Raw genomic sequence first — 26,884 nt, forward strand, 5'->3', positions numbered from 1 at the left:
GAAAGCCTGATGATGTAGCAGTGTTTCTGGTGGTCTTTTTCGAAGTGAAACACTAACTAGACTCGAAATGGGATTCTTAGACCTAAAGGAAGGTACATAATTATGTTTTTACAATGTGGTTTTACTCCATAATTTTTTAGGCCCCTATACTACTAGTGTAACCCCTTATTGTTATTAGTACAACCCCCTTATTATATTTTTGTACCCATGTAGTCCCCATATTGTTATTATTGTGCCCCATAGAAGCCCACTATTGTTATTATTATTCCCTTACATTATTATTATTGTGTCGGCTCTGATTATATTATGACCCCTTAGACTCCTATATATAGAAAGGAAGTCTTGTCATTTGTATCATCCAAGAATTGTTCATTTGTGTAATGTAAAGGAGGTTTCCCCATTGAAGAGGCTTATTTCTAAGGCATTTATCTATCTTTTCTATCTTTTTGTGAGTTGGTTTCATAACGTTTGGTATCAGAGCTTTGGATTCTAGGGTTTCACTACTCCAAATATGTCATCGTGGCATTTTCGGTATATTTTTTTTTTCTGCGATGTTTCAAAAGCAAAAAAAAACCCATTTGAGAAGAACTCACGCTAAACCTCGGGTCCAAATTTCAGAGCTTGTCTCGCTATATTTTCGGAGATATGATCTGAGGAATTTAGGTTTTTGCAAGCTACAAAATTTCAACTAAAACAGGTCATCGTGGAATTTTCGCTATAACTCTTTCGCTACGAAGTTTCAGAAGCTAAAACAAAAACCCATTTGAGAAGAAATCGGTCCGAACCTCGGTTCCGAATTTTAGATCCTGTCTTGCTATAGTTTCCATCTGATGCTCAGATTGAAATTTCGTAAGAAGTTACAAAAAGAGGATGGGTTGTAGTTTCTTTTGTATATTTTTAAGATGTAGAGGTCAAAACAGTGACATGTGGCACTTCATACAAGTACGCTCTTCTGAAAACGTATATAATCAGGTCATCTTGGGAGATTGTGCATAACTCTTTATTGGAGAATCCAATTTTGATCAGACTAGTGGCATTGGAAAGAGGACACAGAGGGCTACTGCAAATCACAATTTCAGAACTAGAAGATCCTAAATTACAGATTTACATTTATTTCAAGATCGATCCCCTAAAATCAAGAAAAAGCAAGATGAGGAATTTTGATGGCAAGGATTTGGTAAATTGGATACTACAGATGGAAAAATATTTTGATCTACATGGTGTACCACTGTTACAAAAGGTACATATTGCATCTAATTATTTAGAACCGAATCAATTTTTATGGTATAAAGGGCTTTGTTCTCGTAAACCACTTGTCAGGTGGTCAATTTTCACGGAGGAAATGATAGCACATTATGAGGATACAAAGAGAAACACCTTCTTTAACTAATTGATAAATCTCAAACAAAAGTGTTCATTGGAAGAGCACATTGAGGACTTTCAAAAATTTAATATAAGGGTAAATGATATTCCATAGAAGAAAAGCATTGATGTCTTTATAGGTACTTTAAAGGATAACATTCAACATGAGGTTTGTCTTTGGGAACTTGATTCATTGGAGAAGGCATTCAAGTGGGCAAGAAAAATTGAAAGCGGAATTATGGAAACAATGAATCCCACCACTCACGACTATAATTATGAAAGTTTTTCTTCTCCTAGTCTTCCATAACGTGCGAGGTTTACACCACAACAATTGGAAGAAGAAAGAGAAAAAGGGTTTTTTTACAATTGTGATAGAAAATGTACTAAAGGTCATAAGTGTGCTGAGAAGAAATTATTTTACATAGAGTATGAAGAGGAGGAAGAAAAGGATCAAGAAACATCAAAAGAAGAGGATATACACCAGGACCCAACCCCAGAGAAAGAAGAAATGAATCTGACCATATATTGTAAAGCATTGGCAAGAATTACCACTCCTCAAACTCTCAATATAGGACATATCATGAAGAAAAAGGCTCAAGAAGTGAAAGATCACATTGAAAAAGAAGAAATTAATCCAACCATATCTTGTAATGCATTGGCTGGAATTACCACTCCTCAAACTATCAAGATAGAAGGACATATCAAGAAGAAAAATGTTCAAGAAGTGAAAGAACACATCGAGCATCGAGAAATGAATCCAACATATCTTGTAAAGCATTGGAAGAAATTACCACTCCTCAAACTCTTAAGATAGAAGGACATATCAAGAAGAAAAAGGTTCAAGCAGTGAAAGATCGCATCGAGCATCAACAACAAGTTCTCCAACTTTTAAAGGATAATGCCACTTTGGTGCAGAATCGAATGAAACAATAGGCAGATCAACATCGCAGTGAAATTTTTTTTTATGTAGGTGATTGGGTATTTTTACGGCTACATCTCAAGCAAGCTATTTATGAGAAGGAAATGTTGGCAATACTACATGCACTTAAGAAATGGTGACCTTACCCAATGGGAAGACAATTCAAGGTAAAAATGGATCATGATAGTCTTAAATACTTCTTAGAACAAATATTATCTTTAGAAGAACAGAAAAAATGGGTCACAAATATGTTGGGTTATGAATTTGACATCATCTACAGAAAATGGAAGAAAAATTTTGTTGCAGATGCACTCTTAAGAAAGAATGAGGATGTGGAAGCATTGTTTTGTGCCATTTCTATTATCCAACCAGATTGGATAAATGAAGCAAGGGATGAATGGAAGAAGGAAAAAGAAGTTCAAAAGTTGTAGAATATCCCAACTCAAACAATATTGCCATAACTTGAAGAGGAAGGAAAAATCATATTGGAACCTGGAGTAGTCACAGAAACAAGAACCCGACAGCTACGAAATCAATCAATTTCAGAGTATCTCATCAAGTGGAAGAACTTACCCATTGAAGATTCCACGTGGGAGGACAAGAATTTTATACAAAAGCATTAAGAACTACTCAAGTGTTGACGACAACACTTTTTGAAGGAGAGGGGCATGTTAGGCCCCTATACTACTACTGTAACCCCTTATTGTTATTAGTATAACCCCTTTATTATATTGTTGTACCCATGTAGTCCCCATATTGTTATTATTGTGCCCCATAGAAGCCCACTGTTGTTAATATTGTGCCCTTACATTATTATTGTTGTGTCGACTCTGATTATATTATGACCCCTTACACTCCTATATATAGAAAGGAGGTCTTGTATTTGTATCATCCAAGAATTGTTCATTTGTGTAATGTAAAGAAGGTTGCCCCCTCAAAGAGGCTTATTTCTAAGGCGTTTATCTATCTTTTCTATCTTTTTCTAAGCTGGTTTCATAACATAATTGTTTGATATTTCGACCATAATTTTTAGAGTTGGGAGATTTGGACTTTGATTGGTATTCCTGGTATAATTTTATTTGAATGTTGAGGTTAGGTTCTTAAAGTTCAGTTTCTTAGTTAATGGTTTTGGGGGCTCAGCTAGATGTTGGGTATGTGTTATAGTCTTTCCATGACTAGAACTAGGTGTTTTACATTGTGTCAGGCATGGTAGGGGGCGGTAGCCCCCCAACACGGGGTACGGGGTAGCGACCCAGGATTTGTTTTTTATGCAGACCCAATAATAGTTGGGAAGAAGACCCAAAGATGGTGGGTGGACCTACTAATGGTTTTGTGCATGGCTTTTGCACATGGTATTGGGCATGATGGTTTTCTACCCATGGTATTTTGTAGATCCGGTCAAGGGAACTACGGTTATGTTCTAATCCAAAGTTTATGGATTGAGGTTTATGAATTCTTCGGCATGTATATAAATGTATTGTAATAGATCTTACCTGAAAATACAAATATACCCAAGAAATAACAAGATCTGAATATAGAAATGCTTCACTTTATTAATCAAACCCTTAAGGTAGGGCAACACCATACATTCACTCCTTAAGGAAGGAGAACACTCCACAAGCCATATTCTTGTCCATACAATATTCCTTCACATTTATCAATGGGAGAGTCTCTAGCCTCTATATAGGCCTCATACATACAATACCATGGGTCATTACCATGTTTCTCTCAATACCATCTATCTAATACCATGGTCTTATTACATTATTGCTAACTTCTTGTGGTCCCTTACATGATACAGGTTAACCACTTTATTTATTACTATGGCCCATTCCATTATTATATTATTCCCTTGGGTACCTCCCTTTGTACCCCATAATATCCCCCCTTGGTATACTACATTCCAACCCCCTTAAACATGTTTCATCCCCGAAACATAAGAAGAACACAAATAATAAGATTTACTCAAAAGAGTAGTCCACTGGTACCATGCACATGCATCTAGCCATCCAATAGAAAGGTGAACCCTTGATCTAGCTGGTGCCTCACTCGCTTGATATGGAAGTTGACCCTGACAACTCTTTTGTGTTGGTGTGTTGTGAGTGAATCATCGCTCCTCTCTATCTGTCATGTGGGGATTGTTGTCCTTGCTACTGATTCATTGCCATCTTGTAGGTTGTGGTATCATTGGGTGATGTGGGTGGTGATATGTTGAAGCTTGAACTAATGGAATATATTTCTTGAATTCCTCTACTAATGGTGCATGAGTGGTGTTTGGTGCTTTTTCTGATACATGATTTGATGTTTGTGTTTGGTTGTCGACCATCAAAGGCTCATCATCTAATGTATCAGTGTCATTAGAGCTTTGTGCTTTTGCCTCCATAGCCTCTGCTTCATCCTCTTTGGACTCTCCCTGTTTATTGATTGAAATATCCTGTAATGTAATTTTCTTATTTTTATATCAGAGCTTCAGGAATTTCTTCTGCACATTAATATTGATAGTACCAATAGATTTGATCCAAGGGTATTCCAAAACAACATCCACATTAGCCATATCTGAAACATAAAAATCAGAATGCAATACATACTTATCCATAGAAATCTTCAAATCTTTATAAACTTGCACCTGCTCATTATTAACTTGTGTGTGCTCCATTTGTTTACTTGGAATTTGCATTTTTTTTTCCAAATTAATATTGATAAATTTATTCTTGTAGCTAGCATTTATAGACACAATGATCTTTTCCTTCTGAATACATCCATGAACCTAAAATAAGGAGATATTAATAGAAAATAACCCCTTACATGTCTCATTCTCTTGTTTCTCAGCATGAGACCATTTGTCCACAAGGACTTTTTCAAGTTGTTCACTTGACAATTCGAACTGTTGGCTACCAAGTGAGTGCCACCATATGGCAGCCTCTCACTTGACAATTCGAACTGTTGGTTACCAAGTGAGTGCCACCATATGGCAGCCTCTCCTTTCAAATTAAGCCATATGGAACTTCTCCAAGATTTCTGATGGTTTTTCTTAAGATATTTTATGAATTCTTCAATAGTAGGACCATTATCTTTCCTTGTAAAAAATTGTTTGCTAGAAGCCATGAAGAGGGTTTTCAAAACAAATCACTTACTTGGCGAAAATTTGAAATGGCCACAATTCAGTCAATATTGCTCAGAATCCATATTATGACTTGTTTTCGGAAATGGAACAACCATTCTGCATCTTCACGTGTGATAGAAATCTCGATCTAGGCACTGGAATTTCAGATTCGCGCTGCAATTGTCCCACTGTCACAAAAAATTCTGAAAACAAGATCTGATTTTAAATCAGCAATATCTCCCTCATCCGGACTCCTATTCAACTATTTTTTTTTTTTGAAATTGGGTATTTTTTAGCAAAAAACCCATATTGTTAATTAGATTCTATAAATTTGGTACTAAAATGTACATATCTGATCTGCAAACTCGCCACCCCGAAAAGTGTTTGCAACACAACTATTTTTTAAATCAGCGATATCTCCCTCATCTGGACTTCGATTCGGCCGATTTTTTTCTTCCAAATTGGGTATTTTGTTTCAAAAAACCCAAATATTAAATTATATTTTGCAAATTTTGCACCAAAATGTACAGGTCTGATCTGCAAACTCGCCACTCAAAAATTCCTGCAAAAAAAATCTTCGCTTTGCCCAAGAAAGTGCTCTGATACCACTTGTAATGTATTTGACTTAAAGATATATGATAATAGAAATAAACCAAATAACTATAAATAATCACCAAAAATAACAAGATCTGAATAGATAGAAATGCTTCTTTATTGATCAAACCCTTGAGGTAGGGCAACACCGTACAATCACTCCTTAAGGAAGGAGAACACTCCACAAGCCATATGCTTGTCCATACAATATTCCTTCACATCTCTCAATGTGGAGTCTCTAGCCTCTATATAGGCCTCATACATACAATACCATGGGTCATTACTATGGTTCCCTCAATACCATCTATCTAATACAATGGGCTTATTACATTATTGCTAACTACTTGTGGTCCCTTACATGATACAGGTTAACCACTTTATTTATTACTATGGCCCATCCGATTATTACATTATTCCCTTGGGTACCTCCCTATGTACCCCATATTATTCCCCCCAGGTATACTACATGTATTGTAACATTGAAAGGAATAAATGAAAAATCAATCTGGTAATCTCAGTTTTGAGATCTAGGGGAAAATATCTGTGTATATTTATTTCCTGTTCTCACCATTGTTTATTTTTTGTTTGAAGAATTCATTTGCAGGTAACTTCTGTACAAGGTTAAAATCTACATTGGGGTTTGCACATGATCTCTTCCTCAACCAACTGAGGTAGTTGTTTGACATCTATAATATCAACATTTGTGGACATTAAGGCAGGGTTTGAGGACTACTAGTGTCTTGTTGTTTCACTCATGGGTTCAGTTGGGTTTGAACCTAGCAAATTTGACCTATCTTTTGGGAATTCTGGGGGTTTTGCGACTATTGGTATAGTTTGGGGTCATATTGAGGGTTCTAGGGTCGAATATTATTGCAAGTGTCTCTTGGTTTTATTCTCGGGATGGAAACATTACATTGCCTTACTCCTGGCATCTTATTCAAGGGCAAGACATATCCTAGTGAAATTTTGATCTCCATTCAGATGTGTTGAGCACACCTTGTTTCTCAACTCATTGGTATTTGGGTTTCACATTTGGCTAAGTGGGAGGACATGTGGTAAAGGTGCTATTATTTTTTTGTGGTACACATGCAACAGGTCTATTTGTGGGATACATTGTGTGGCAACCCAAGTGATAATGCATAACCAACATGGGTGAGTGAGAACGGGAACTAGTGGGATGTGACAATGTGGTGGACACATTTTGGCTGACCTTGTCCATGGTTAGGTTATTAATCCAACCTAGCCCAGCCACATGGATCTGAGGAATAACCTTCCCTTATAGATAACTTTGGAAACCGATTTTGACACATAACTCTTTTCTTGGAGTAGCTTAGTAGGACCATATGAAGACATGAATGTAGTCATCAACTTCATGAACAACCTTCAAAAAAATCAATGGCATACCCTAGAATAGTTGGCCACCATAAAAAAGGGGCAATGGCATATACAAGAGAAATTGGACCACTTTAAAGGAAGGTTAGCCCATATGGACAAGCATGTTTTTTGTGACTTCATACCTTCGCCTTCACCTATCTTTAGACCGAACCATTCTTCTCTAGTCAATTCCTTTGATTCATAAATGTCATTGGTTGTGTTCCGATTTTGGAGGTCTTCTGGTATCACTTTCCTTTCTATTTCTAGTTAATGAGGTTGTTTTAAAAGTAAACTATTTGTCTTTGGAGTGACCTACTAGCCAATAAATTTGGTAAGAGTGAGACTGGTAGGCTTTTGAGAAAACTTAATCAAATATGTAATTTTTTGGTATAATAGAAGCTCTTAGATTTACAAAAAAAATAAAAAATATTTTTATTCATCACAAAAATAATATATATATATATATATATACTTAAAAAATCATGTAACAAGATTCTTTACCATATATATTCTTAACGTGTAAGGATTTGTTACACTCCCATAACTTACTAACACTACATGTCAAAAACCCATAAAACCACAACTCATTACTACTATGAATATTCTAGAACATTATGTGGAGGTTAAATCTTTATCATCTACTTAATAACTTTACATGGACCATCCACTTAATAAATATTGATAATTAAATTAAAATTCTAAAAGCCCTGTTCTAAAAAAAATAGAATATTTGTATAATTAAAATAAGAGTTAATCACTAAATTAACAATAAAATATTTATGAACAAAAATATCATCTTTAATTAATTATAATAGTTTGTATATATTTTTAAAAACATATTTAATTATTTAAATATGAATAGTTATAAAAAAAAACAAATCTCCTATAATAAAATATATCAAAAGGAAAAATATTAATATAAATTAATAAACCATTTTCAAATACTTGATTCAACCAACTGTAAAATAAAAGCAATAAAAGTAAATTGATTCAGTGAAATTGTGTTTAAACTATGATCCCGAGCTCGTTTATCACATGAAATTAAAGGATTTAAGCCCAAATAAAAACAATTATTAATGAACATGATTTGTCGATTATTTCACAATATAATTCTAATCACTAACTCTATTTCACATAACAAAAAATTATTTTAACAATGTAGATAGCTTGATGAACTATTAATTCTTTCTATATTCAAATCCTACCATAATGCTTTTTTTCCAAAACTGAAAAACGTTTTCAGATTAATATAATTGAGAAAGTACAATAAATAGTGAATGGAGATCCCGCTGGTCGCTTGTAGAGGATAAGTAACAACCTGGAAACTGTGATTGATACATTAGAATTCAAAGATTCATGGATTGTTCTCAAAGGTTCATAAATAGTGAAGAGCAGTCCTGTTACAATGATATATGTCAGGAGGGACTTTGCACAAAAAAGAAGAATAGAGAGCAAGAAGGTTCAATCGATAGATAGAGTTAAATCAGAATGTGCCTCGACCATTCAAAAGAGCCAAAGGTGAAGCATTTGAAAAAAAATCTTATCAAGATCTGAGTTGCAACCTTCCTTTGAGAGGTGGTCTACTTCGCCATTCTATTTCCGATAGATGTGAGTGATGGAGACATATTATAACTCTTGTAGCATGGATTTGATGTGGAATCTCCAGGTGTCGAGGTTGGTAGAGTCCAAGGAGCCTTGATTATTGGCCACGGGGGCTTCACTCAATGAACCTTTGTCATATCACGTGCATTCGTGACATATTAAACAATACCCTTAATTTGACTACATATTGGAAAATACACCTAAAAATCACATTATTTACCCCCTACCAATATGAACCCAATACACCTTCCCAATTAAAAAACCCCTATTTCCACTAGATATTGTAGGTATCCATTTTTTCATTAACATTTTTTATACCTCTTTATATTTTTTCATTAACTTTGAACTCCATCTTTTATACCTTCCAATATAAAAACCCTTTAACCCCTTATATATCCCCCAATATATTATGCCATTTTTTCCTCAATATATATCCCCCAATATGAACCCAGGTGGTATGGTATTGCTCCCCCGGTGGAGCCCCCATGTTATTAGCCTAGTTGATGATAGGTTTGGAATCCCCAAAAATGGTGAGAGCATTGATCCCAAGCTAAGAAGCAAAAAAAAAAGGAAACCCCAGAGAGAAAGGAGTTCAACACGAGAATTTGAGGCAATTCCACAGTGCCATTGAAATCTATAGAAACTCTCAAGGTCTAAATGGATAGCCATGTCACATCTGCAGGAGTCAAACAATGAGGCCCAATCAAAGAAACCAACTGGATAAGAGGACCAGATGTCCCGGGGTGGATAGGGGCATTTAGGGGTTGATTTTTTGTGTGGAGAGTATTTGAGATAGGAGGAGAAAATTTCAACTGGTTTTTCAGATGTTAAGTATCACATTATCAAATATGAGGGCATTCATGGATCACCAAATTCCCTAGATGATGAAGAAAGCCAACAATCTGTGTTGAGGGTGATCCACTGACCAATAATCAAGACAGGAGAGGATGTCTATGCAGTCCCAATTTATAGGGGAGTTTGTCATTGGTAGCACATTTTTCTAGACAGAGGAGGCAAAATTGTCGTGGAGGAGAAGATGGTTGATGTCCTCTCCAACTGATGAGAAGAGACAACATTGCCCTGGTCCTTGGAAGCCCCTCTTACATAGTATTTCCCAACTCAAAATCCTGTTATGAGCCACCAACCAAGTGAAACACTTGATTTTAAGGGGGAAGTTCCATTTCCAACTTCGAACCAGCCAAGGGAAGTGTGAAATGTGCCTAGAAGGCTGGTGGATTATCTTGTAAGCATCATTTGTTGTTACCTTATCTTGTTGTGAACTATCACACCAAGTGAATCTATCCTCTTTTGTGGATAGCCCAATCCTAGAGAGTTTGAGATCAGTGATTCATGTTGTCCATTCTCAGATTAGAGGTGTAGGAATTTCTAGATCTTTAGTATCTTTCCAGTGTGTAAATGTGGAGGTAGAGATATTTTCGTTTTCTATGTCCTATATGACAGAAAATCCATGATTATTCAAAAAATTAATGAGTGAAGGAGATAAAAGGTGTGGACTTGTTTGGCCAGAGAGGGGATCCAAGCTGATCTTCGGGGTAGATCCCAATCCGACATCCCATTAAATGTTCCCAAAGAACAATGCTTGGAGTGGATAAGGTTGCGCCATGAAAACGAGCAGTTAAGAGGGTCTGAAGCACCAATACAAATCCAATCGATGAGTTCTATGTTCTGGAGGTATTTTGATTTGATGATTTGGTTCCAAAGGTCCATATTTGAGAAAAATCTCTAAAACCTTTTGAGAAGTAGTTCCAATTTGAAAGAGGAGAAGTCCAATAGTCCCCATCCACCCAGTTTAACTAAAAGGTTTAGGATATCCCAATTGATGAGGTGAAATTTGTGTTTCGGTTGAGTTCCATCTCATATGAAGCTAGTGATAATGTCATTGAGTTTACAGAAAACTACTTTGGGGACTCTGAAGATGTGCATCCAGTAGATAGGTATGTTGTACATAATGGACTTGACAAGAATAAGGTCCCCTCCCAAAGAGATCCAGCGATGAGACCACTGGTTAAGTTGCTTGCTAGTTTTTTCCAAGAGCCAGTCCCAGTCCTTGTTATTGTAACCATTACGCTTAAGGAAGAAGCCCAAGTAAGTGAAGCCATTATCCAAATGTGAAACTTTTACCCCAAAGATGTTGGCAATCTCCATGGTCCCTTAAAATTCTAGCTCACTTGAAATCAGATAAGACTTTGATAGGTTCAGAAGAAGGCCTTAGGCAATTTCAAAATATGTGAGGATGTTGAAGATCACCCACCATTCAGAAGGGTCAGATTTTCCAGTTGTGGGAAGGTTGTCCAAAAACATTAAATGGGAGATAGGGACCCTATTTGTAATAGTTTATCCAGAAATGATACCATGTTCATGAGCATTTGATAGTTTTATGGAAAGGCCATCAATAATGATGAGGAACAATAGAGGAGATAAAGTGCAACCTTTTCTGATTCCACTAGAGATTGGGATAAAATCAGTTGGAGAGCCATTAATCATGATCACAATGGAGGAAATATTATTACAATCTTTTATCCAATTTAGCATTGAGAACCCCGGGGCATTTGTATGTAGAATCATCCATAATAGTTCCGAATCGATGGAGTCAAATGCCTTAGTGAGATAAAATTTGATGAGGCAGTTGTCTAGGTGGCAGGTCTTGATTCAATGTATGCATTCCTATGTGATTGCAACAACATCATGGATCTGTGGGTTCTCCAGGAAGCCAAACTATTCAACATAAATGTGTTTTGAGAAGAAGGGTTTGAGTGAGTTTCCAATAGTTTTTGAGATCATTTTGTAAATGGTATTGCACAAAGATATGGGTCGATAATCAGAGAAGGTGAAAGGATGAGGAACCTTTGGTATGAGGGTAATGAATGTGTAATTTGTGGCACCCAAGATCCAACCAAAGCTGTGATATTCCTCCACCATCTCATTAAGCTTAACAATCATGATCTCTTGAAAATGGATGAAAAGTTCCATTGTTGAGCTCTCTGGACCAGGGCATTTTCCATGGGCCATTTCTTTCAAGACAAAGAGGACTTCTTCTTGTGTAATGGGATGGTCCATGTACCCAGAGTCCTCCATGCTAGGCGAAAAAGGGAAAAGGTTGCCTATTTCTAGTTGTTTGTTGAGGGAGACTTATTCCTGGGAGCAAAATATGTTGCTAAAATGTCTCTTTGCCTCCCTTTTGATTTCCTGTTGTGTGGTGAGTTTTTCACCTGATTCCAATTTGAATATCCATATGGAATTTCTATTTTCCCTCATCTTGACCTGTTTATGGAAAAAAAAAATTGTTCTTATCTCCCTCCTCGACCCACATGATGAAACTTTGTTTCTTTAGTTCTTCATATAATCTTGTCAAGATCTGTGATATGTGAATCTACAGTTGTAGGATCTCTTGTTTTATAGGTGCAAATAAATATTCTAGCTCAGATGGGTCTTCTAGTCTTTTGATCTATTTTTCAATCTAGAGTAGCTCACTGATAGGATCCATTTTCTTCTTTTGATCCCATTTCCAAACCCTATCTTTGAGTTCTCTCAATTTGCAATTTATCTTGTCCATTTTCCGAGAGCCAAGGTCTCCAAAAGGTGTCTGCTAGAAGGACTGGACAAGGTCGATCAAGTCCGGCTCCTTCAACCATAAGTAGTTGAATTTGAAGGGTGGTGCATTTGGTTGTAGTTCCCCAGTCCATTTCAACAAAATAGGAAAATGATCAGATATTTTTATTAGGAGGATCTTCGAGATCAATTCATTGAATCTGTTAATTTTCAATTCATGAAAGTATAATTGATCAAGTAGTTTTTCTATTCCCTGTGAGCCCCATCACCCATTTTTTGATGTGGGACCAATTGGAGTTGGTTTGATGTCATGAACATTTTTCTGACTAAATAAATCCTTAATGTAATACCCCAACGAGTCAAGCCCGTAGTGGGAGCCCAAAATCTCTAAGGAATCCATGGAGAGATTGAAATCATTTGCTAGTATTAGTGAGTCGAGCTCAAGGAAGCTAGTATGGTCAGCCTTGGACTAGAACACATTTCTTTTTTAGTATAGAGCATATATGTTGATGATTCAGAGGTGGAATTTGGAACCCTTGCAACCCCCTGTGATGAGTAAGCCCAAATATGTGTTGAAGCCCTTGAATTTATATTTTCTTGGATTCCACATTGTTGCTAATCCCCCAGATAATCTAGAAGCACTAGTTGCGCATACATTCTAGTTTGGGCACATATGTAGTAAGAATCCCCACGCCTTGTCTTTGTTGGTCATTGTTTCTTGTATAAGAATGATTTCAGGATTATGAAATCTACTTAGACTTTCAGGGATCGTCTTTTATGGGCCGATCTCAAACCCTTGATGTTCAAAGACATTATAGTCATTATGGAAGGTCAAGTTCGAGGGGCTCTGCTCTAAGGACCCGAGTTTTTGGGGAAACCAGATCCCAGTGTCTATTCCGAGAGGATGTAGAGGCGATGAGATGTGGAGGGCTAATAGGTGAATTTTGGAATTGTTCGAGTAGACTGAATGGGGCAATTGTACAATTTGCTAATTTTTTGAGTTTAGGGCATTTCTTCCAACGAATGGTGATGTTTTTGTAGGCAACAGGACGGGAAGGAAGGCCATCGAGATTAAAAATTGATTTTTTTATGGTCAGGGGTTCCAGTGTGAATTGTGACTCCCTAGAAAGCACTTTTGAGCTTCAAGTCCTCTCAGAAAGGGGAGAATGTGCATCTAGAAGGAGCCCAGATTTGATGGGGGAGGATAAAAAATGATGAACAAGAGTTTGTGTCTCTGTTAGAGGGGCATGATCAATCTCAGGTTTTTCTTTTCGGGGGGACATGGAGTTGTGGGAGAGAAGTGCTGACAGGGGCTTGTGTTTGATATATGAGGAATATTTGATGATCAGTTTGAGGCAAGTGTTGGGGGAAGAGGATTGTGGATTTGTGTAAGTGTTGTGGTTGCTTTCCATGATGAGGCGGGAGATTGGAGGTGAGCGACGAGGAATTGCGAGGACAAGTTTATTTTTGGTAGGATGTGAGGAACATTTTTTTGGTAGAGAGGAGGAAAGAGTAATGGGGATATTTCTGAGAGGAGGGGATTCTAGGTGGGGAGAGACATTTGTATTGATTTTTGCAAAGAGTAGAGTATGTGACCCATCATGAAGAATGATGGAATGAGCCAGAAAATATGCACGTCTCACAACAACTTCAGAAGAGTCCATTCTAGCATGTATGTCTAGGCATCCTTGCATCATGTGTCATGTGGCATGACATCTAAAGCAGCGGAAATGAATTGACCAATAATTGACAATTTTCTTGTGTGATCATGGTCCCCAATGTAGGTCAATTTCCATAGAAAGTGCCCCTCAGAGTGACCTTTCATTCAATACCCTTGCAATATTTTTGTTTGTTCTTGCATGGCTACTTTCATCAAGGCCCAGTAGAATTTTCTAATTGAGTTTGCAATATCCATTATTGCTTTATGAGTCTAGAGTTCAAGAGGTAGTCCTAGAAGTTTTTCCCAAATAATGTTCCTACGAGGAATGTCTATCGCAGGTCATAACCAAAAGACCATCGCTAGAGTGATAGGTATCCATGACCTTGAACCCATGGCCTGACAATAATAAGATTTGCGTCCTTTGCAGTAAGAAAATGAAATGCAAACCAACCATTTTGGAGAGCACTAATTCTTGGGTGGTATTTGAGGAGAAATTTCAACCATGTTTCAACCCATATCTTCATTTGGACACCATTCATGCGGCAGAAATCCCATTGACCAACCAAAGCTTGATTTTTCAGTTTGATTAATTCTTCCTAGTATCCCTCCACTTCAATAACCAGACCATAACTCTAGTTGTCAACTTTGTTTGGCTTTTGTTTGTGAGGAGGTGGAGGCATTCTTGGAGGGAGGTTCGATGTTTTGAGGAGGATAGGTTGTTGTATTTCCACTTGTGCTTCATGCTTGGAGCTCATGTATTGTTCTTCAGCCTAAACCACTATGTCTATCAGCAGTTCCTCTTCCATAGAGGAGAAAAACATCAATTGTTCCATTACTCTGCGTTAAGGCAATCTTAGCCAATCCTGAAAACACGTGCCTCCATGTCACTTGTAGTTGATCCAAAAGTCTTCCAACCAGGTCAAAAACAAATATGTGGGGCATTGTGTGACACATCAACGTCCATAGTGTCGAGGGTGTCCCCAAATAGATTTCCTGATGATCTGCAAGCTACTTTGGAAGTGGTCAGGTGATTTGATGTCGATTAATGAAAGGATTGTTGTAGGATCTAGAGCCAGTAGAGAAAAAAGGGAATGCTTTCAACAACATGGTTGGATTATCCCTAGAATGTATTTAGGTCCCCACCACTTTAATGTTTGATTGGTAGGAATGACTCCATAGGTTGTCTTAGAGTTAAGACATCCTAAGGTGATCCTTCATTTTGAGGGAGGGAGAGAGGACCAGTCATAGCATCAGGATCCCCAAGTTTATTTGGTAGGTGTATAAGGTTCAAGTTATATCATAGATGTACCAACTGATGAGCCTCATAAATGGGTAATTATATGGGCTCATTTTACATCCTACCTAGTCAAGTCAACCATTCTCTTAGCTTATTGTATGATTTTCTGATTATATTTATGCTTATAGAGTGAGTTGAGTTAATTATGATGCCATGTGGTCTAACATGTATTTAATGCAGATTATTGATGGATTTCGAGGTCAAAGTCAAGGATCTAGTGGTCCAATGGTAGAAATAACTTGAAGTAGACAAAGGAGAGGACTTATAGGAGGGAATTCCCCTCATTTATTACTCATCACTTCGAATTACCCTTCATTCAGCTCAGAGTACAAGCAGTCGAATCATGCACTAGAAGGCAGTCGAGCAAGTGGAGGATGACTGACAGTTATCTCGAGTTTTGGCAGCGAAGCCTCCCTAATTTTAAGGAAGTTGTTGGTAGCTTCAGATGTATAATTAGAGAGGCCTAGGGCCTCACTAGCGTCAGATTTTTTCTTATGTAAACTTTCCTTAAATTTCGAGCTTATTATTTTGTGACAATTTTATGTAATCCTGCTATTTTTTGATAATGAAGATGGAATCCTTTTTGAGCTAGCACTGAGTTACCTCAAAGGGCTGAAGCTCTTGGGTTAGGGCCCAATCAAAGCATCCAAGCTTCTCTTTACTTGTATTTGTATAATTTACTTCAGTTTGTAGATTAATTTGCTCTTAGATGTATTTCTTTTCTGGTTAAGAATAGGTTGCTTTTGATGATTTAGTAGTTTGCTTCCATTTGTGCTTTCTGTAGCAGGTTAAGAAGCGATTAGAAAAGATTCAAAAGGCTAGCAATAGTGCCTTGGCCTCTCTTCCTCCCTCTAGGACCATGATTTGAGGCAAAGACTCTCTTATTGCCCCAAAAACACATATTTTCCTCATTCATAGGACTTCTAGTGTTTGCAACTCTTTAGTAGGTTAATAGTCCAATTTTGCTTTGCTTAAGATCTCCTATATCACATTAATTTCCTGATTTGCAATATTCCTTCTTCATGCTTTCCTTTCCTACAACAGTTCTCGGCATTTCATTTCATAGATCATAGTTTAGACCATTTTAATGCAAAACTCTATTTTTTCCTATATGCACTCATTTCATTTGTTGCTTGATTTTCTTGGTTGGTTGTTAGTTTCTTTGTAGTAGATCTCTTCCAATAGTAGGCCAGCTTATCAGCAATCACATCCTCCATCTGATCCATGCCCTACAGGTCTCCTAAACCTCACCTCAATTCTGCCCTAGTTTCCTTCATTTTTTTTTACAGAACTTCTTCCTCTCTCCTTGAGCAAACCCGATCATATTTCTCTCTCCTGGTGATTCATGGTAGACCTTAGGTGCCCTAACACCTCATTCCAACCTTCATCCACCTTTTCTACCCACTACCACACCCTCAAAATAGCTGAAATTGCTCTCGGCCTCCTCCTATAGGCCTCCTGTAGTTTCCCTGTTTTCCTCCTTTAGTTTCCTTGTGTCCTCCTGTAGTTTTTCCTATAGCTCCCTTTTGAAGGCTCAGCATGGGAAAAGCCTCTAGAAGGCCACCTCAGACCACACCATATTCCATCCTCCCAAGCTCCAAAACCACCCTCCAACGCCACCTGTTCGCTGCCACACTCACACACAATAAATTAGATGCATGTCAAATTCACATAAAAATCCAAAAATATGTTTTTTGCTTATTTACTTCCATAAATAGCATGGTTAGATGTTGTTTACTTTCTTGAGTAGGTAATGGCATTTCTTTCATGGTTTTCATAGTGTTTTTGGCAAAAGTGGAATTAGCTTGTTAATTAAGGTTTACTAGGTCTTGCTTTACATTACAGTCTTTTTCCTTTCTACAATTAAAATAGCTTCTGTAGAGTAATCTTTCTTTCTTTCATCACGTATAGAGCTTCTTCTAAGATCTATATAAGTTCACTTGAGCTCCTAGTGATCTTGCGTCGGCTGACCAAGTGACAACTTGCAGTGAGAAATAGTACTTGTGCATATAGCACCAACGCTTCCAAGTTTTTTATGAACTACCGAGTTGATAAAAGTAAAATTGGCAGCCCAGGAGTTGCAACATTCTTGCTGCAATACTGGTGCTCACTAGTTTTTGGAGCCATTGCCGGGGAAGCATCAGAGTATTCTGTGATTACTGCTTTCTTCTATTTCTTCTTGCAACATTCTTCTAATAGTTTATTTCAGCAAAAGTAGACTAGTCATTTCTTTTCTTTCAGTTTTGCATTTCCTTGCTTTCCCTTCCAATTCTGCAAATTTCATTTCAGCAAAAGTAGACTAGTCATTTCCTTTCTTTCAATTCTGCATTTCCTTGCTTTCCTTTTCAATTCTGCAAATTTCCATTCAGCAAGTTCATTTCAGCTAGTTGCAATTTGTTTTGTTCAATCACAATCTCAGTTTCTGCAGGTACTATTAGTGTGGGGAAAAAGAAACAAAAAAACCAACCAAAAAGATTTCCTTTCATGCCTCGTAGGAATAGAGATAACTCAGGAAAATTTCTTCCCAACACCCCCACTGCTTCACATAGCCAACCTTCTCTCTTCTTCGGTGGCTGCGATCAAGAAGAACCCTTAGGTGAACAACCAGAGATATTTGAAGAACCTATAGGAGAAGAAGAAGAAGAAAACATTCCTTTGGAGCCAATGGCTGAAAACAAAAATGCTAGGGAAAATGGAGAAAGAATATAGGGTACCTTTCCCATTCGAGAGACCAATGGGGACACCAAAATGAAAAATATAAGTCCTTCAACCCTACCTCACTTCCATGGCCTGACTATAGAAGATCCTGACACCTTCTTGTTTGAATTCATTGTCATCTGTTGAACTTATGACTATGCAGAAGACAAGAAAAAGTTGAAACTGTTCCCTTCTACTATCAAGGACATAGCATTGCACTGGTTCATGGGATTACCTGGCAATAGCATCACAACTTGGGCTCAGATGAGCAAGCCTTTAACAACAAGTATCGAGACTATTGTAAGTCAAAATATACTAAAGAAGAAATCTTCCAAATGATCATGGGAAGTGACGAGTCCCTGGAAGACTACGAAGAGAGGTTCCAGCTCAATTATAAAAGGACTGAGTGTACACTTGAACCTGAGTCTCTGAAGTTGGTCCTGCTCAGGGGAATCGGGGAGGACCTTTTAGACACCCTCCATCTATTGGTAAGGGGAGACATTTACCAATTATCCTATGAGGACATAAGGACTATTTTTAGAAACCATTCTAGAGCAGCCATAAAGAAAGGTAGGGGGAGTCAACCCATAGCGAGTACCTCTTCTTCCAATTCATCCACTAAAGGGGAAATTGGAAGCATGCTGGAAGACTTCAAGAGTGAGATGTTGTAGACTCTTGCCATGCAAATGGATACTTTACATATCAAAAGGAAACAAGAGGAAGCAGAGAGGGCTTTGGCCATTTTTTTCTCTAGATGCACCAGGAGGCACCTTAGGAATGAATGCCCATTGAACGCTATAGAGGTTTGTTCAGTCTACGAAGTAATTCATTCTACAGACAAGTGCCCTTCCTTGCCCGGACTTAAAGCTGTATACCAAGGGGCCAAATGAGTCACTAAACAGATCTATTACATAAACCAAAGGAGGGCGCATGGACCTAGACCATACCAGTAGGGGATGCAAGGGACATCTAAGGCATACTACAACCCCAACCAAGTCATCTCCATACCTTCTTGGGGCCCCCCTGCTCATCCTTCTTGGTCCAAGCCTCCTCCTTGGTCCTTCACATCTCAATATCATGCCCAACCAGCCACCCATTCATTTCAATCCTATGCTCAGCCGCAACCTCAGTGGAATGCATCTCATCAGGGGTGGAGGCCTAAGTACAACTCTCTTCCTGCTCTTCTGCCTCCACCACCTACCCAACCACAACCGTTACCTTCTTCTCCACCAAGGCAACCCCAAATGCCTGCCTAACCAAATCTGAACCCGAACAACAGTCAGGCTCAGCAAGTGTATAGTGGGAAACCATCATGCCCAACTTATGCTGTGGAGATTCATGAAATTAACTTGAGATCTGGGAAAGTTCTCCCAGATAGCCAGCCTCCACCCAGGGAGGTTAAGGAAGATAAAGAGGAAAGCGAACCTAAAGAAAATCCACCCTTTCCTGAGAGACTATCCATGACAATCCAGCCTACCCCAGAAGAGACTAAACTCCTGGGAGAATTGAAACATTTATGTGTAAAGATACCACTTCTCCAAGCCATAAAATATGTGCCTATCTACAATAGGTTGATCAAAGAGAAGTGCTTTAGGCATCCAGGAAGGCGCAAGAGAGATGCCCCAACCATCAATGTCATAAGAAAATTCTCCGACTTGATGTTGGGGCAGAGAATCTGTCCAAAATATCCGGATCCTGGAAGCCTAGTAGTTGATGTCCACATCAATGGTACAATGGTCCCAGATAGCTTGATTTATTTGGGAGCTGCCATTAATGTGATGACAAAGGACACAATGCTCAAACTTAACCTATAGGGCTCCTTGATGAAGACCACGATAGTGCTGCAGTTAGCATACCGCTCCACCGTGACCCCTGAGGGGATTGTGGGAGATGTGATGGTCTCCATTGATTCTTGGGAGTACCATGAAGATTTCTTAGTTCTCCAACCAAAGGCAAAGCTCATTGGGTATCCTCTCATTCTAAGAAGACCCTGGTTGGCTACATCCGATGCCTACATCAGCTACTGAGCTCGGAACATGACCATAAAGAATGGGCACATGTCCAAGTAGTTAACCCTATATCCTCCTGCCCAACCCCTGCTAGAACATGATCTACCTCTTTGGTTGGAGGAGGAGGATGAGGATGAAGTTTATTCTGCACCGCTTTGTGCATTAGAAATCGCAATGGGGGGAAAACCGCAAGATGAGGATGATATGATTGAAAATTTGATTGAGAATCCACCTCCCAGTGTATCACCAATAGAGCACATAGTAAGAGAAACCCAAAAAAACCCCTCAACTGATCTCTATGTGGCCGACCCTACTTCTCCCCGTGTCAAAAATATAGAGTTCGGCCCAGAAAGAACATTGAAAATCAATCCATCCCTATCTACTTCCCAGGAGAAGGAGCTATGCAGCCTACTGAGAAAACATCTAGATGCCTTCGCTTGGAGTTATAAGGAGATGAAGGGAGTCCACCCTTCAATATGTACTCATCATATATACATCTAGGAAGATTGAAAGCCAGTCAGGCAACCTCAAAGGAGGATGAACCTAGCACTTAAAGATATTGTTAAGGAAGAACTGCAAAAATTGCTGGATGCAGGATTCATCTATCCCATTTCTAATAGTGAATGGGTCTCTCCTTTGGTGCTAGTGCCAAAGAAAAATGGTAAGTGGAGAATCTATGTCGACTATCAGGAATTGAACAAAGCCACTAAAAAGGACAACTTTCCTTTACCTTTCATAGATCAAGTGTTAGACGGTCTGGCAGGGAAAAAGTTTTTCTCCTTCCTAGATGGGTTTAACGGGTAAAATCAGATTCAAATCAGCTTGGAAGACCAAGATAAGACCACTTTCACTTGTCCTTGGGGTACCTTTGCATACCGGGTCCTTCCTTTTGGTTTGCTCCAGCCACTTTCCAAAGAGCGGTATTGAGTATATTTTCTGAACTGGTTCATGATGCAGTAGAAATATACATGGATGATTTTACTCCTTATGGCTCTGACTTTTCAGGAAGCTTTATCTAACCTAGGAAAAGTTCTAGATAAGTGTATTGAGATGAACCTGTCCCTCAGTCCAGAAAAATGTGAATTCTTGATGACTGAAGGGACCGTGCTAGGTCATGCAATATCTCAACAAGGACTGCAGGTGGGCCCCAACAAAATTACCATCATCCAAAGGGTCCCACCTCCTCAAAAGGTGAGAGATGTTAGAAGTTTCCTAGGCTTAGCTGGATATTACAGGAGATTCAATAAAGACTTCAACAAGATAGCCTCTCCTTTGTTTGGCCTCCTAGGCAAAGATGTTCAGTTCATATGGTCGGAAAACTGTCAAGAAGCCCTAGATACCTTGAAGGGCAAGCTAGTGACTGGCCCAATTCTCAGAGGCCCAAACTGGGCCCTACCTTTTCACATTCACACAGATGCCTCGAACAAAGCAATAGGAGAAGCCTTAGGACAAATTGATGAAAAGTTACCTTATGCCATATACTTTATAAGCAAAAACTTGTCAAAGGCAGAGTTAAACTACACAATGACCAAGAAGGAACTCCTAGTTGTTGTGCATTCCTTAAACAAATTTAGACATTATATCACAGGATATCAAACCTTTGTGCACACTGATCATGCTGCAATTAGATATTTAATGAACAAACCAGATGTAAATGCTCGCATTATTAGATGGTTTCTTTTACTGCAGCAGTTTGATTTGATCATTATTGATAAGCCTGGTAAAGAGAATGTTGTTGCTAACTTTTTGTCTAGAGTAAATTTTCCTGCAGGTGAAGAAGGAATGGTGGATGACCAAATGCCAGATGAACATCTATTTTCTATATCAGTACTCTCTCCATGGTTTGCTGATATAGAAAACTACTTGGTTTCAGCACAGTTCCCACCACACTTGTCCTCAAAAGAGAAGAGCAGGATAGTAAGGAAAAGCACCCCTTTCACCTGGATTGGAGGCAATCTCTTCAAACTGGGCCCAGATCAGATCTTGAGAATATGTGTCAGGGAGGAGGAAATCTTTGACATTATCCTGACCTATCATGATGAGCCTTGTGGAGGTCATTTTGCAGCAAAAAGAACCACCTTCAAGATATTGCAAGTAGGCTACTACTGGCCCACTCTTCATTAGGATGTGAGGAGATACACAAGCTAGTGTGGTCAGTGTCAGAGGATGGGGAAACCCACTCCAAAGGATGAAATGCCCATGCAACCTCAAGTGACCTATGAGCCATTTGAGAAGTGGGGCATGGACTTTGTGGGGCCTATTAAACCCCCTTCAAAGCAGAAGCAATACATCATTGTGTGCACTGACTACCTGACAAAGTGGGAAGAGACAAAAGTAATCAAAGCAGTGACAGAGGAAAAAGTAGCTGATTTTTTTAGAGAAAATATGTTCTACAAGTTCGGGTATCCGAGAGAGTTGGTCACAGACCAAGGCAGTCAATTCACTTCCAGCCTGATTGAAGACCTGCTCACACATCATAAGATCAAGCATAGGACTTCCACCCCTTACCATCCGCAATCCAATGGGAAAGTGGAGGTCACTAATAGAGCATTGGAAGGGGTCCTACCCAAGGTAGTGAGAAACAATAGAAAATATTGGGCAGATAGATTAGTTGAGGCCACTTGGGCCTACAACACAACATGGAAGACCACCACTGGGTTCACACCCTATGAACTGGTCTATGGGAAGAAGGCTTTGCTATCAATAGAGTTTGAATTCAATACCTTAAGGATAGTAGCTCATCTAGACCTAGACCTCAACCATGCACAAAAGGAAAGATTACTTCAGCTCAATGGATTGGATGAATACAAATTGCAAGTCCTTCTCCATACAGAGGTAGTTCAGCTTCAGAGAAAGATATGGCATGACAAAAATATCAAGGAGAAGCAATTCCAAGAGGGAGATTGAGCACTACTCTATGATTCAAGATACAAATATTTCAAAGGCAAGCTAAGGACAAGATGGTTAGGACCATACATTGTAGAGAAATGTAATGACAATGGTTCAGTTCTAATCAGAACCATTGATGATGAAGCCATCCCCATGCCTGTCAATGGACAGTGGTTGAAAGTTTACAAGAAACCCCTCTCCAAGCGAGAGTTTATTGAAGATTTGAATAAAAGAATGATGTTATTGGAGCATGTCTTAGCTTCCACTTCACCCACTCACTGAAGAAAAGGAAAATAAAAAATAAGGACTCAAGTGAAAACCTCCATGAGGCGCTTGAATCCCATCATTGGGTTGAAAACCTATTCTGAGGCGACCCAGTGATGTCAAAAAAAGGGGGAAAATAATAAGATCCCTGGGTGAAAACCTCCCTTGGAGGCACCTAGGGCAGACAATTAAGGTGAAAACCTCTCTGAGGCGCCATAGCTGTTTTCAAAAAAAAAAAGAAAAAATTAATTTTTATTGCATTGCAGGTTTGCAGGAGGACTACAGGGAGCAGAAGAAGGTGCCAAGGGGACCCTAACATTCACACCAGCATCCATCTCATCTTCTCCACACCTTCCTCCATTATTTTTGGCATCTCTTTCACCCCACTATACCTTTTTCTTCCAAAGCTGTGTTTTCTACAGGAGGCCCCTGTAGGAATTACAGAGAGCCCAAAGTGTCGACAGAAAGTAGTTTGAGGGACAAAAATTCTTCATGAGGAACCTATAATCCCTCCTACCATCTTCAAACCTCCTTGCCATCATTTCCAAGCCTGCGTCACACCCCAAGCATCATTATTTTTTGTTACTGTCCAAGAAAAAACACAGAAAAAAAGTTTTTAAGTTTTGAAAAAAAACAAAAATAAAAAGAGGAAAAGGCACCAATAACCTCACCTGAAGCTTACCTACCATCCCTCCATCATTCATGACACCTCTGACATTATTCTCGAGCTCCAAGCATAGGGAAAAGCTGAAGTTTCCAGGGGAGAAGCAGCTATAGGAGCTCCTGTAGGAATTCCTGTAGTAGCTGATCCCATAGAAGTCCAGCACCAAAAGCAAAAGAGTGCACATCTGCAGGTTGAAAAGGCACATGTAGCTCAACTCCAGCAAAAGAAGAACCTGCAAAAGTACACAACCACACATTAGCTAGCAGAGACAACATGCATGAAGGAAAGTGTAGGCATGCAGCAGAGAAAGCCACAACACCTCACAACAAATACACTCGGATCACAGGTAAGTAACTAAATCACTCCTCTATTTGCATTTGTGTAATTAGGAGTCATACAAAAGGCAATGAGATGGTTGAGATTGAATGAGGGAAAGGTGGCTAGTTAACTTGGCCACCTTCATTTAGTTGACTCCACTTATCCGAGATGTCACCCACACGTGCGCATAATCAACTCAAGCACAAGATGCCAAGGACAAGTAGTGGGAGGAAGTGTGAACTCTAATGCAATAATGAGGGATGATTATGAGGAGGGGCCATGGTGACCAAGTAGGTGGAGACCAATGGTCCGAATATGGCCAATGTACACCTTGCCAGTTCAACACTCATAACTGAAAATAGCCATAAAAAGCAATGAGCACTCCTCCTCGCGCATTCTCACCACATTTTCTTCATTTTCTCCCCGTAACTCAGCCACAACAGTTTTCTTGTGCCCCCACATCCTCATAACCACCATTCTCCATTTATTTCCTCCCTATTTTTGCTCTCGGCATTTTCTACAGGAGCACCTACAGGAAATCTACAGGAGGGACAACGGGCTTCTACAGGAGGGGCAGTGAGTCATTTTGAAGGGAGAAACCATAATTTTTGGCACGAATTTCAGTCTGGAGAGGTAAGGTTCATGCATGCCCCCTATTGAATATCAATACATGAAAGAAGTGATCTGAATTTGAGGATGAAATAAGTCTTTAGGAGGGCAGAGATACATAAAAAAAATTATGTTTATTTAAAAAAAAACACAGTCTCCTCTGTTTCTCTGTTTTTCTCAAAATTCTTTATCTCCACCTCCATATTTGGTTTTCCAAAAGAGTACAGATAGTATGACAAGAGGGTTTATGAGAAAGGAGCCCACTAACTCCACTAGTCTCCATGCACATCCTCAAGTGGTGGACATATTCACAAGGGAAAACTGGATGAATTTCTTTGAGAAATTTAGAGGGTTTGATGATGAAATTGCCCAAGAATTTGCTCTCTCTCTGGTCCCTCACACAAGAACACATGCCACTATAACCATTAGAGGCCTCTCCCTCTAAAATAACCCATGATTTCATCAGTAGGGTCACTACCCTTCCTCTTAGGCTGCCTTAGAGTAAATATGAGAAACCAATTGGCCAGGCTGCCAAGAAGAAATTTTTCCAAAATAATGAAATCCCTGTCGAAGATAAAAATGGAATTAGAAGGGCTAGTGTACTATACCCCTGGGATGAGGTTAGCTACCAAGTCATCAAATACATTTCCTTTGAAGGAAGGCACATCATTATCTATGGATATCATTTTAGAATCCTCCATGACTTGAGATATGACATGGATACCCCAGCACCTCAAATGCTCAGTATCCCTTACATTCTCCTTTAGTCCCTCATTGACTCCAACACCAAGGTACAAGCGGGAAATTCAAGGCAGTTAGCTCACCATGGCTTAATCAAAATCCTAGTAGAGGAAGCCCTCCATACCTTTACACTCCCTATAGCATGGGAAGTTTTCCGAAACATGATAGCTGAAGATGACATAAAGGCATTAACCTATGATGTCAGTCCTACTAGTAGTGAGGAGGAAGAACAACAAGGAGGAGAAGATGAAGCCAATGGTGACACAACAGAGCAAGAAAGGAAGGAGGAAGGAAAAGAAACAGAGGAAGGAAAAGTTGAAGAGATAGAAAAAGAGACAGAAGAGGGAGAAAAGGAGGCAGAGAAGGCAGAGCAAGGAGAAGAGTCCCTTGAGACTTTGGAAAGAGAAGAAGCAACTACCCTCACTGCCCTCAGTACACCAATCAAGCCAAAGCAGAAGAGAAAAATAAAAGCCTCCATGTATTTCAGGGCAAGGAAGAGCACAAGAATTAAAACAGGCAAACCTCAACCCTCTTCAAGAGTTCCCATTACCATTGAAGATTCACCATCTGCGAAGGTGAAAGAATCTCCTTCCAAGACACCCATAACCTATGAAAGGGGGACTCCAAGATTTTCTACATGGAAGGGGATGTCAATTCTATAGGACCCCAAACCAGACCTATAGGAGGCTGAAGCAGTCCTACAAGAGACACTATCCCAACTACAGGAGACCCAAAAGCTTGAGAAAAAGGTAGGAGGACAGCCAGAGATGAAGGGGGAAGCACAAGAGCTACAAGAACCTGACCCCCAGCCTAGTCTTGCCTCCTATTACAATCTACTTGAGGGAGGCAGGATAATCCCACAAAAAATTGCAATTCCACTATTTTTCGAATTGGAGAAAGAAAGAGTGAGAACACATAGGTGGATGCAGATAGCCAAATCCAAAGGATTTGAGGATGTTGGCCATATGGAAAACAAACTCAGGGAAATGGGCAGAGAATTGAGTGCTCTCAGAGACAGAGAGGCCATTACAAGAAGCCACCTTGAAAATGAGAATGAACTACTAAGGAGGCAGCTGCAAGAGAAAGAGACTCAGCTGGCATCCATGGCTAGCTTATCCATGGAAGCATTACAATGCAGAATTTTCTTACCACCCAAATCTTATGGCCTCTATCTGAAGGACCAATGGCTTCAATTCCAAATAAAGACTTTGG

This window comes from Pinus tabuliformis, chromosome 8 (assembly GCF_031772625.1).
Source record: "Pinus tabuliformis cultivar Carrire ecotype Pingquan chromosome 8, CPIR1, whole genome shotgun sequence".
NCBI classification, from domain to species: domain Eukaryota; kingdom Viridiplantae; phylum Streptophyta; class Pinopsida; order Pinales; family Pinaceae; genus Pinus; species Pinus tabuliformis.